Raw genomic sequence first — 12,973 nt, forward strand, 5'->3', positions numbered from 1 at the left:
GATTTTAGTTAGGGGTATCAGAGTAAAGGGGGCTGAATACAAATACACACCACACTTTTCAGATATTTATTTGTAAACAATTTTTGAAAAACATTTATAATTTTCCTTTCACTTAACAATCATGTGCCGCTTTGTGTTGATCTATCACATAAAATCCCAATAAAATACATTTACGTTTTAGGTTGTAACATGACAAAATGTGGAACATTTCAAGGCCCATGAATACTTTTTCAAGTCACTGTGCATCCTTTTTCTGCAGCAAGAGGAAGTTGCTCGGTATTCAGCCCAGAAAAACACAGCTGTTTTTTCCTCATAACAGTCTCTCCTTGGGCATTGTAGTCCACTGGTCCCGTAACTGTCATAGCATGGTTCCTTTCTCAAACTACATCTCCCACAGTTCAATGCAGCCAGCATCCAAGTATCTTAAGCTCCTTCTGCTTGTCAGCTCCCCCTGTTAACCCATTCAGCCTGATAGTCTGGTGCGAACACAGAGAGTAACTGAAGCACGTTGTCCTAGAATTGTTCTCTCTCTAGCCAAGCACCTGGCTGCACACAGCAGTGACAGCACAAGTGTTTTCTAATGTATGTGGCTGGCTTATGTATGAGCTTAAAAACTGTAAGCCAATGGGGTTGGTTTACGAAAATCAAATAGGCTATTCAATTTGCAATAAAATGTTCACTTTGCAATTTTTCCTTATCTTATTGAATGAGGTGAGCCTCTGCTGACTTACTTCGTCCAATGTGCAAGCAAAAATACTATCTTTTTATTTCCATGCATAGGATTGAAAATTCTTTGAAAAGTACATTTTCACCACATTCACTAAACTAAAGGAGCATTACCTTTCAAAACAAACTGCCTATTTGTCTTTAGTAAATCAAACCCAATGTGTATTCAGACAACAATCTCTGTGTACTCACTCCTGCCTTGCCTTTGCATTAAACATTTATTTATATGCTTTGACATGATTATTGAAATCCATTGTAAATTATTTGCCATGTGAAGCTTGGAGCCACCAATTTCACAAGACAGGATGTAAGTAATTTAAAGGCTCAAAACTTTGTAGCAAACTGGTATTTGATGCAAAACCAAGGGTTAATCATTTTTGAAAAGTAGAACCTGAAATTAAAATTGTAATTGTCTAAACTCTTGTAGTAGCGCCTATCAACGCAAACTTTGCATAGCTGAAAAATATCACTAGCAGCACTCCAAGTTGCAAAAGCACTGTCTAAGCAGCTTAGGATGTGGGTAGTAGTGTTAACATCTTTTTGACTAATCAGGTGGCGCTTGAAATAGGGGAAGGGTTAAAACGGCTGAATTTCCTTATAAAGACATAAATTCATGTCAGTTGTTTCCTTCTTTTAACCACAAAATAAAGCCTGACTAGGGTGCTTGCTTGATCTAACCCTACTTGTCTTACACGTAACAAACATCATTTGGAACAAGGTAAGCTTTTCCTAATAATGTATACCCAGCAAGCACTTACTATAGGGTCATGGTTGGTCATTGCATCAAGTGAACCAACGAGATAGCACTGTATCTTTTCTATGCCTAAATAAACCCTACAACTGCAAAGGAAATCTGTGGTCAGTAAGCACGTCAATCAGTAAATTGAAGCATGTGCTAGATTTTTTCATTCGTAAGTCTTTGTAACATGTCATTTATATCTTATGGTTTCTTTTGGAAATTGTTGATCTTGTCAGAGGTGCAACTTGGTATTTTTTCTGCGTTTGATACAATTTAATGACTTACTTTAAGTCAAGATGAAGTGTTTAAATGTCTTGTCCTTTTTTCTTTTATGTCTGGAAGATTTCTCAAGACTGTGACAGTCCTACTGAATAACTGTTTTTGTTCAGGGTGATATATTATCCACTACACGCGTTTCCTTTTCTCTTCCGTTGAACTGCCATGTGTGGCATACTACAACTGTACAAAAAGTATGCTGTAGTAAAGTGCAGTACATTTGACTAGCGGAAGTAAAAAGCACGTGTAACATGCCAGGATAAACTTTATTTTAAGCCAAATAAATTTAATTTTTTGGTTTTATTAATGAAAATAATGGTAATTATGACAAATACAGATTTTTTATGGCGTAGTGAAGCCTATAATCTATGATAGAGAAAATAAAACAGATTTGGCTACTGCACAAGAAAGCTGGGCCTGGTGGTGTTTTACGGCATTGTATTAATTGTATTACCATCAAATAGAGGGCACAGAGGGTGGGATGGGGATATACTACATAATAATGTTTTTTTTTTTTTCGGGGTTTGTGTGTGGAATAGGGAAGGGAGGACGGGTGGGATATAAAAAGCGGGGGGGGGGGGGGGGGGTAAGTCATTAGTGGTTTTATGGCCTTTTAGAGGCCTCAGGTTTCAAACACTTGGTAAAAGTGTTTTTAGGGGATGGGTTAACAAGGAATAATAAGGAATAATGAGCGATAAGTTATAGAATGGCTTTTTAGAAGCCTCATATTTAAGGAGTAACAATTTTTTTTTTTTTTTTGTGTTTGGAAGGGGGGGGGAGAGAGCCACGAGGAATAAGTGAGGGTGGGGGGGGATAATTTTTCTCCCTTTTTTGCTTTTTTTTTTCTCTCTCTTTATTTCCCCGGGGGGGGGGGGGTACGGATATAGATAAGGATGTTTATTGTATAATGGTGTGATATAATGTAACATATTGTTAAATAGAAATGAATAAAAAAAATTGATAATATAAAAAAAAATTGTATTACCATCAACAGTGCACCTGTATTAAAAAGTACTATTTGAACATTTTCGTCTTTAGATTTAAAAAGGTATTTCTACTTTTGAAAACTTTATTGTTCTCATTGTATGGCAACAAAATTATTATAGACTGCCTCTGCTATTGGTCAGGGCCCCAAAAGATGAAAACCTAGATGGGCATTGGGAAAGTTATAATATACCTTCAAGTTTTTTTGAACATATACCATTAAAGTCAATGTAGTAAAAATGAAAGTGTCACCCTCAGCAATCAATAATTCTTTCAGTCAATCAGTACTGTCCTTGTTTGAAGTAGATTTAAATGGAAATAAGAAAGAAATTAGTTGTTTAAGGCAATGCCTCCATTTCCTCTGCTTATATAGTATATCCTCCTAATCAACAGTTTGATGTTTTTGTTGTAAATCTTTATTTCTTTAGTAATCCCCATGCTTCCATTATAAAATACTTTTAAAACTACAGCATTAGTAAACATTTAATTAACATTGTACTATATTGTAAACGTACTGAATTAAAACCCTATTACATACAACATTGGTCGATAATATATAATGTATACTGTATAATAAAATAGCTATGACCATTCAATGAGATGGCCACTAATAAGAGCTAGATAGATGGCCACTATCTAGCTCTTATTTGATTTACATCTATTGCACGCTTTTCATGTGTGGTATAAGTCAGTCTGCTTTAAAGTTGCTTTCCACTTTCCCGTCAAGTCTATAAATATAAATGATTGGATGTTCAAATATCATTTTCATCTTGTTTGACATTTCAAACCAAAGGCAATCCTGCTGCTGAAAACGAATTTCTAAAAGTCATTTCATCAAAACCGTTATCTCAACTGGGTGGATGTGTTGGGTAGTTGAATTGCTCTTTACCATTTCACATCTTTTGGTAAATACACTTTTTTTTTTATCAACTGTGGTCATAATGACAAGTTCCTATTGAATTTTTCATTACATTTTCATGACAGTTGGAGGAAAGAAATTGAGTGTCATTGGGTCCCTTTTGACCCACATGATAGAATCATGTTTACCTTACCTTACACCGATGAGGGTCAAAAAGCACAAAACAATCAAATGCTTTTTATAATAAAAGATTTACATCATTGAATCTTTGCAGCAGCACTTCTGGGGTGCAAAGGAATCATTTGCATGACTCTGACTTTGCCTATTATTCTAAGTCATATGGTTGAGTCTGTCCTAGATGATTTATTCTCCACCAAACCTCATCAGCTACCTGTTAAAGCTTTTTAACAGTACAGCATTCAGAGAGCAGTCAGTGCTGAATAAGTCTACATTCGTTAAAGGAACTCTGAATAGATTAAAAAGAGATTTTTTGGCTGGACTACACTTAAAAAATGCTTCAACTTACAAAAAGATTCAACTTAAGAACAAACCTACAGACCCTATCTTGTTTGTAACCCTATCTTGTTTGTAATCTGTATTCAGATTCAATAGGTGCAGAAACTCAACCACACCCACCCACTGCCATCGAACCGCATCAAACAGTCAGTGTGACCGAATTGCACTACCAGTGGGAGGATCCTAAAGGGGCAATAAATACCAAGAGTGTTTTACGTGCAGAGTTCAGGGATGCGCTATGTACCAAGTGCAGGATTCACGGGTGTGCTATGTACAGAGTGCAGAGTTCAGGGATATGCTACCTACAGAGTGCAGAGTTCATGGGTGCAATGTGTACAGAGTGCAGGGTTGAGGAGTGTGCTACATACAGACTGCAGGGTTAAGGGGTGTGCTATGCACAGTGTGCAGGGTTCCAGCTGAAATAACCCCTAGGTGCGAGGGCCACATGGGCCCTGTTTTTGACACATGTGCTTTAGATGCTTTATATTTTTCATAGCATGTTAACAAAATCTTACAATGCATATTGCTAAAATTCATCTGTAAGAAATGTAGACAGCAGAAGTCTTGTTTAGAAAAGCAAAACTTACAGTAACGATAATGCACAAAGTGTGCTAATCTATAACAGCTTCAATCTTATTTATAATAAAAATCAGCCCTTTTTTTTGCAATGTCCATAAATGTAATATCTATAGAGGTAATGTATTATATGAATATGGACATGAAATATGGTTATGCACAAATATTAGACAAAGCTGAGAAAGAGGAAACATATGTAACCACAGAGTGTACATATTTCATTTTGAACAAAAATCTATTTTTAATACCGTATTTATCGCGGTATAACGCGCTGCCGCGTATACCGCGCACCCCCAAAGTGACCCCCAATCCTGTGGAAAAAAAGTTATTTTTGTACTTACAGTTTTGGTGTCTTGCGCGGCGTCCATCGGCGGCCTCGTCGGGTCCGGCGTCCTTCTGCGGCTTCGGGTGTCCTCTTCGGCGGGTCAGGCGTCCTTCTGCGGCGCCGGGTGTCCTTCTGCGGCGGGTCCGGTGTCCTCTTCGGCGGGTCCGGTGTCCTCTTCGGCGGGTCCGGCGTCCTCGCGGCGTCCTCGCGTCCTCCCTGCTCGTTTCCCGCGCCGAGTTTTGAATACTGCGCCAGCATATACCGAGCGCAGTACACTTGGGCAGGCTCGGGCAGGCTCGGCAACTGTCGCGCTCACGTCCTGTACGTCCAGGACGTGACCGCGGAAGAAGCCGAGACTGGCCGAGCTTGCCCGAGTGTACTGCGCTCGGTATATGCCGGCGCAGTATTCAAAACTCGGCGCGGGAAAGCGGGTATCGGCGTATATCGCGCACCCACGATTTTGCCCAGGGCAAAAAAGTGCGCGATATACGCCGATAAATACGGTAATTAATGGAACTAAAACAAAGAGGTTCAGATTTATCGGGTAGAATAAAAGTGCATCTGATGCCTAAATCCTATGGGCCGGATTCACAGACAACTTACGCCGACGTATCTGTTGATACGCCGCGTAAGTTGTAGTATGCTCCGTCATATCTATGCGCTGTATTCAGGAAACCAGGTACGCCTGAATTTCTGCTTGATCCGACCGACGTAAGTCTCCTTACTCCGTCGTATCTTGGGTGCATATTTATGCTGGCCGCTAGGGGTGCTTCCGTTGATTTACGTGTTGAATATGTAAATGAGCTAGATACGCCGATTCACGAACGTACTTGCGCAGTAAGCTACGTCGTTTACGTAAGGCGTACGTCCGTCGTAAAGTTATCCCACCTAAAGCAGGAGTAAGTCATGTTAAGGTATGGGCACGGGAACAGCGTCGTATTTTACGTTGTTTACGTAAGTCGTACGTGAATGGGGCTGGGCGTAGGTTACGTTCATGTCGTACGCATTGAGCCGTTGTTTCTTAGGGAGTATATGCGACGTGATTCTGAGCATGCACGCGCATGCGCCGTTCGTTCGGCCATTCATTTACATAGGGTCACGGTTAATTATAATACAACACGCCCACTACCTTCCAAATTTGAATTAGGCGGGCTTACACCGGCCCATTTACGCTACGCCGCCGTAACTTAGGGAGCAAGTGCTTTGTGAATACTGCTCTCGCCTCTCTATGTTACGTTGGCGTAGCGCATATGAGATGCGCTACGCCCGCTCAAACATACGCCGCTGACTGTGAATCTGGCCCTATTTGAGTACATAGTTTATTTTCTCCTTATCTACCTAATTTGCAAGTGCAGATGTGTAAGTAATAACATTCTCAATGTGCCACACAGGAGAGAGATGAAGGGAAGCTTCCAACATGAGCTCTGGCAGGCCATTCTGTTCATGCTGAGAGTGGGGCTCTGGGGTTTATTTACTAAAGGCAAATCCACTTTGCACTACAAATGGGCACTGACTGGCAACATTATGGATCAGATCAGACAAGTGATGCCCAGCAATGCCACCCATCAGTTTTATCAGTGCCACCCATCAGTGTCCATCAGTGCCCATCTATGCCCATCAGTGCCCACCTATCCGTGACCATTAGTGCCCATCCGTGCCACCTATCAGTGCCACCCATAAGTATCCATCAGTGCTACCTATAAGTGCCCATCAGTGCCACCTATGAGTGCCCATCAGTGCCGCATGCCAGTGCCACCTATCAGTGCCTATCAGTGCCGCCTATCAGTACCCATCATCAGTGCCACCTCATCAGTGCCACCTCATTGGTGCCCATCGGTGCCGCCTTATCAGTGCCCGTCAGTGCAGCCATATCAGTGCCCGTCACTGAAGAAGATAACTTACTTATTTTTCAAATAATTAACAGAAACAAAGAAATTTTTTTACCAAAAGAAAGTTTTGTGGGAACAACATGATAAATAATTTGTTTGGGTACAGTGTAGCAGGACTGTGCAATTGTCATTCAAATTGTGACCGTGCTGAAAGCTGAAAATTGGCTTGAGCAGGAAGGTGTATAAGTGCCTGGTATTGAAGTGGTTAAAGAATAAGGGGAAGCTGTGTTCACTTCAGTGGTCCAAATAATGTGCAAGCAAAAGTCCTGTTTTCCTTGCCTCCTTAAAGTGGAACTTTATAAACTTAATAAAATATAATGTTCTTTAGCAAGGAACATACATTCCACATTATTAATTATGCTACGAAAAATTGTGTGTGCTGTAAATTTCCTCGAGCATTGCTCCTATTTCTACTTGCTGTAGGCCACCATTTTGCTGAAGCCCAGAGCCCTTGAACAACACTAAATCATAAAGCGGAACCAAACCCATTGCTTTAACGGTTTAAAAAAAACGTTACATTCCTGGAATGGCGGGATGGCGGGATGGCTAACTGTCACATTTTCTTGTGATCTCAACCAAACTGTCAAACCATCAAATGGCTGGTGTCATAAGTGATAACATGTGCAGCACCATGGCAGTTGCAAACAGAAGAAACTTCCTTGGCTGTAAAAGAAGGTTTAATTCTGCTTTAAGGCTGTCAGCAGATTGGCCTCTACAAACTCAACAGTGGCTAAAAATGCTTAAAAATGGAGAGCAACTGAGCATGTGCAGAGACAGTGTATTGTTGGATTTTAAACAGTATAGGCACTTATTTTTTACATAGCTATACCTGCAAAAGGGGCCAGTATGAAGGGATCTACAGGGCCGATCCTAGGCAGTGTGTGCGGGGTGCTCCGCACCCAGGTGCCGCAGAGGTGGGGGCGCCGAAGCTCCAAAGTGCTCCCCTCCCTCCTCCTTGTCTGTGTCCAGAGGCGGAGCGCATGTAGCGGGTGCTGCGGTTCCCCATCCCGCCTGCTCTCTCCGCTGGCAACTGACAAGAGCCTATACCTCCCACTGTCTAATGGGCGACACCTGCTGGGGGGGACTCTGATGGGCGACACCTGCTGGGGGGGACTCTGATGGGGGACACTAATGAAGACTTCTTAGGGGAGCATCTCTGTGTTTGAGTCGTAGCCATAGAAACATTTGTAAAGGGGAGGAGTTAGTAAGATGACCACACCCATGTTGGGGCACCAGAAATATTACTGCACCCAGGCGTCTGTGACCCTAGGATCGGCCCTGGGGATCTAGCAGGACTTCATTTTCTAACTAAAGTTTCACTTTACGTTAATCAACATATCTGCTAATAAACGTGTCTCTTAACCCCCCTGGCGGTATTCCCGAGTCTGTCTCGGGGTGGAATTTCAGGACCAAAAGCGGTAACCCTGAGCCAGACTCGGGGGCCGCCTCACAGAGTCTACAGGGACAAGTTAATTACCTTGTCCCTGGATCCTGCAATGCCTCCCCGCTGTGTGATCAATCGGTGTCCTCCTCTCTCGATTCACAGTGCCGAGTGCCGCAGAGGGGTGGAGATCAGCGCCAAATTAAAAAAAGTAAATAAACACAATACATACAGTATACTGTAATCTTATATATTACAGTACTTTATGTAACAAATACACACCCCCTTTGTCCCTAGTGGTCTGCCCATTGTCCTGCATGCACTTTTATATAATAAAAACTGTCCTTTCTGCCTGGAAAGTGTCCCTTTATGTCAAAAGTGGTTTTAGACCAGCTAAAAAACAGCAATAATAAATTAGAATCACTTTCAGAATTGAGCGATAGTGATTTGTGGGGAAATTCGTCATCAAAAAATTAAAAGTAATAATTTTTATTATTATTATATTATTTGTTATAATTATTTATATTTATTTATTGTATTATAATTTATACATTTTGTGTTTCAAATTTTATTATACCCGGGATGTCTACTAGACTCTTGTTTGGACAGATTTAAGTGAGTTATTTCTAAGAATTACAGGCATACAATATAAAACACCAAATTTCCATGCAAAATAATAGTACCGCTTTCAGCACCTAAAATCTGAATCATACCGCCAGGGAGGTTAAACTATTGTGGGTTATGGTTGTTGATTGAATGTGAAGCACAATTTGTCAATCAGAATTTCCTACCTGTTACTGCAAGAATTGACAAACGCAATCTGCTTGGTCACTATACGCAACACCTAGTTGTTGCTTCTCCCCTCTTATAAATCTACTTTACATAAACTTTATAGCTGAACTCCAGGCAATAAATGTATTTTCAAGGGCAAACACTATGCCACACTAGTTTTACCCTGTAAGAGACAAAAACTATTCTTCTCAGTAGAAAAAGCAGAACTGTAAAAGAGAAGTAAAAACAGTTAAAGCAAGGGAAAGACCAGAAGAGAAGCAAGACTGAGAAGTTAGACAGGAAATAATGTGTCATATGTAAGTTTAGATCACTGACTTTATTTTTCTTATCCACAATAGTACCATTCTGGAAACAATAATGATTAGATCTGCATATGCTTTGCCGCCATATGTGCTGATCACTTTTTTTCAGCACATGATTTGGGTAGAGAGTTTTTTTTTTGCAAATTTTTGTATTTTGCATTATATTAGAATAAAACATAAATTATATTATATGGCCATTTTCAGCCATATAGTTTTCTTAGATTAAGGGTTTAGGCTTAAAGTGAACCTATACTCCATTTTAAAGATATTATATTATAAATCTTCTTACCTGCACCTTGTGTTTTCACCTCCATAAGATGTGCATTGATCATGAAGTTTCATGGTGTCATTGTACACAGAGCCTATGGTAGAGTAAATCTTCACGTTCCTGTGTCATAAGTTTCAGTTTGTATTCAAGCATAGGGCATGCAGCATGGCACTGCACAGGTCAATGTATGAAACACAGGGGTTGATTCACTTATGCCCTGTACACACGATCGGTTTGTCTGATGAAAACGGTCCGATGGACCGTTTTCATGCGACGAACCAATCGTGTGTGGGCCCCATCGTTTTTTTTCCCATCGGTGAAAAAACTTAGAACCTGTTTTAAAATTATCTGATGGTTAAAAAACCGATAGAAAAAAACGATCGTCTGTGGGCAAGTCCATCGGTTAAAAATCCACGCATGCTCAGAATCAAGTCGACGCATGCTCGGAAGCATTGAACTTCATTTTTCTCAGCACGTCGTAGTGTTTCACGTCACGCGTTCTGACACAAACGTATTTTTAATTGATGGTGTGTAGGCAAGACTGATGAAAGTCAGCTTCATCGGATATCTAATGAAAACATTTTCATCGGATGAACCGATTGTGTGTACGTGGCATAAGGCTAGTTTCACACTGAAAGCGCAATGACGTCAGTGGTAAAGCTTTTTTAGCGGCGCTTTACCGTTGTTTTAGCTGCGCTTTTCGGCACTTTTCAGGCGCTCTGGCAGTGCTGCCCATTCATTTCAATGGGTAGGGCATTTTGGGAGTGGTGTATACACCGCTCCCAAACCACCCCAAAGATGCTGCTTGCAGGACTTTCCAGAACATCCCACAAGCGCACCACCCCAGTGTGAATAGTTACACTGAAATGAATGAAAAGGTGGTTTCATGCGTTAGAGGCTATTTCTAGCCCTACAACATCTAAAAACCGCTTCAGTGTAAAAGCAGCCTAATGCCACATGTTCAATATGAGCTTTTGGTCGGAATCATTGAACTTCATTTTTCTAAGCTCGTCGTAGTGTTGTATGTGACCGCATTCTTGGCGATCTGAATTTCCGACAACATTTGTGTGACCGTGTGTATGCAAGCCAAGTTTGAGCCAACATTCCGTCGGAAAAAAATCCACGGTTTTGTTGTCGGAATGTCCGATTGTGTGTACGCGGCATAAGAGATAAATACCACATGATTTTTTGTTTTAAAATCATTCATGCAGTATTTATGTCAAAAGTGCTGTAATCAATTCACTAAAAAACATGCATTATTTAACAAATTTGTTAATATTTTGCGATATTTAGCATTTAAATCTGGTATTATTTTTTGTTTTCTTATTGCAGTTTTCTTCACAGGCTAACACTACACCAGAGGAAGATTTGTTCTGCGAATGAAGGCACACAGAAACATTTTGAAATTATGAAAACTTACTGTGACTTCATTTAGGGTACTTTCACACTGGGCGGATCCGTTTCACACACTCCGCTTGCTCAGCGGGGAATCGATCCACGGATCCCCGCTGAACAGGGGGATGACAGGTCCGTCTCCGCTCACTGTGCTGAGACGGACCCATTAGAGCCCCGCTCTCCCCTATGGGGTGATTGGATGAAACGGACAGCCTGTCCTGTTTTCATCAGATCCCATCCTATCTGATCCGCCAGACAGATGGAAAATAGGGCCATCATCCATCTGGATTGGGTGGACAGGATCGGATCGGATAGCAGCGGGTGTCAGCGGACATGTTACCTCTGACATCCGCTGCCCCATAGGGGTGAATGGAAAGTCCAATCAGGTCCGCATGAAAAACTGACAGGCTGACCTGATGGGAAAGCCAGTGTGAAAGAGGCCTTACAGAACCATCTTCTTGTACTGAAATGTTACATTTATTTATATTCCTATGCATAGGTCAATTTTGGTCTCATCTGACTAGAGTACCTTCTTCCACATATTTGCAGTGTCCGCCACATGGCTTCTCGTAAACTGCAAACAGGACTTCTTATGGCTTTCTTTCAACAATGGCTTTCTTCTTGCTACTTTTCCATTAAGGCGAGATTTGTGGTTGTCCTGTGGACAGATTCTCCCACCTGAGATGTGGATATCTGCAGCTCCTCCAGAGTTACAATGGGCCTCTTGGCTGCTTCTCTGAGGCCTCGTACACACGACCGAGAAACTCGACGGGTGAAACACATCGTTTTTTTGCCGAGTTCCTTGTGAAGCCGTCGAGAAACTCGACAAGCCAATTTTCTCCATTCCCGTCAAGGAAATAGAGAACATGCTTTCTTTTTGGCTCGTCGAGTTTCTCGACAGTTTCCTCGACGAAAATGTACACACGACCGGTTTCCTCGGCCAAAAAATATCTCCCAGCAAGTTTCTTGCTGGTTTTTGTCGAGAAACTCGGTTGTGTGTACGAGGCCTAATGAATGCTCTCCTTGTCTGGCTTGTCAGTTTAGGTGGATGGCCATGTCTTGGTAGGTTTGCAGTTGTGCCATACTCTTTCCATGTTCGGATGATGGATTGAACAGTGTTCTGTGAGATGTTTAAAGCTTGGGATATTTTTTTATAACCTACCCCTGCTTTAAACTTCCCACAAGCCACATGATTAGAGCCTGAGGCTGGCTTGAAAAAGGCTAGGCTCAGGGCCACCTACTTGTGACAATAGCAAATGAATATTTGCTCTTGTCTTCCGGCTTCTCCTCCTGGCCAATCAGGACAGGAGGCGGATCGGTTTGGCCGGGAGGAGAGGCCAAGGAAGCCATGGAGGGGTGAATGAGGGGGCAACCGTCACTGTGGAGGGATGAGTGCAGGGGACTGTCACTGTGGAGAGGTTGAGTGTTTTGTTTGCTGCCCCCCCCCAAAGTTTAGCACTAGCCGCCACTGATATGAAACATTAATAATGCAGCAGGATGGTAGAAAGCCTCATCAAACTAGAACATTTACCATTTACACGTACAGGCTTGATTTATATTTACCTTGTTTAGCCACTCCTGAACACCTTTGGGTAAATCTATAGGCTGAATTTATTTAAGGAGGGGTGAAGGGCAACTACAAAGTATCTAAAAGACTCTCTGCAGCTCAAGCAATCTATCGGATATTCCTTCCTCTTTAAAATCTTCATTAGTGAACTGTACTACTGTTTTGCATATGACTCGGACGCCATTGCTAGTTCCAGTGTTTCTGGCTTTAGTATTAAAAAAGTGCTAATACCATAATACAGATGGTGACATAACATTAAGCTTAATGTTAAGCTGGCCATACACTGCAAGCTGAATGAAAGGATTCTAACAGAATGATCCATCCACGCTAACAGCAGGGATCGACACAACTTCGGCTGTAGGCTATTGTACTCTGCCA

General features: G+C 41.6%; 1 protein-coding gene across 1 annotated transcript in view; it reads left to right on the top strand.

Annotated features, from left to right (window-relative positions):
- The first annotated feature begins 1,337 nt into the window (after positions 1–1,337).
- LCP1 (lymphocyte cytosolic protein 1) overlaps positions 1,338–12,973 on the top strand; it is a 67,514-nt gene continuing 55,878 nt past the window's right edge. Inside the window, exon 1 of the mRNA XM_040341259.1 lies at positions 1,338–1,444. The gene's annotated coding sequence lies outside the window, so the exon portion shown is untranslated. The remainder of the gene's footprint in view (positions 1,445–12,973) is intronic.

This window comes from Rana temporaria, chromosome 2, assembly GCF_905171775.1.
Source record: "Rana temporaria chromosome 2, aRanTem1.1, whole genome shotgun sequence".
NCBI lineage: Eukaryota > Metazoa > Chordata > Amphibia > Anura > Ranidae > Rana > Rana temporaria.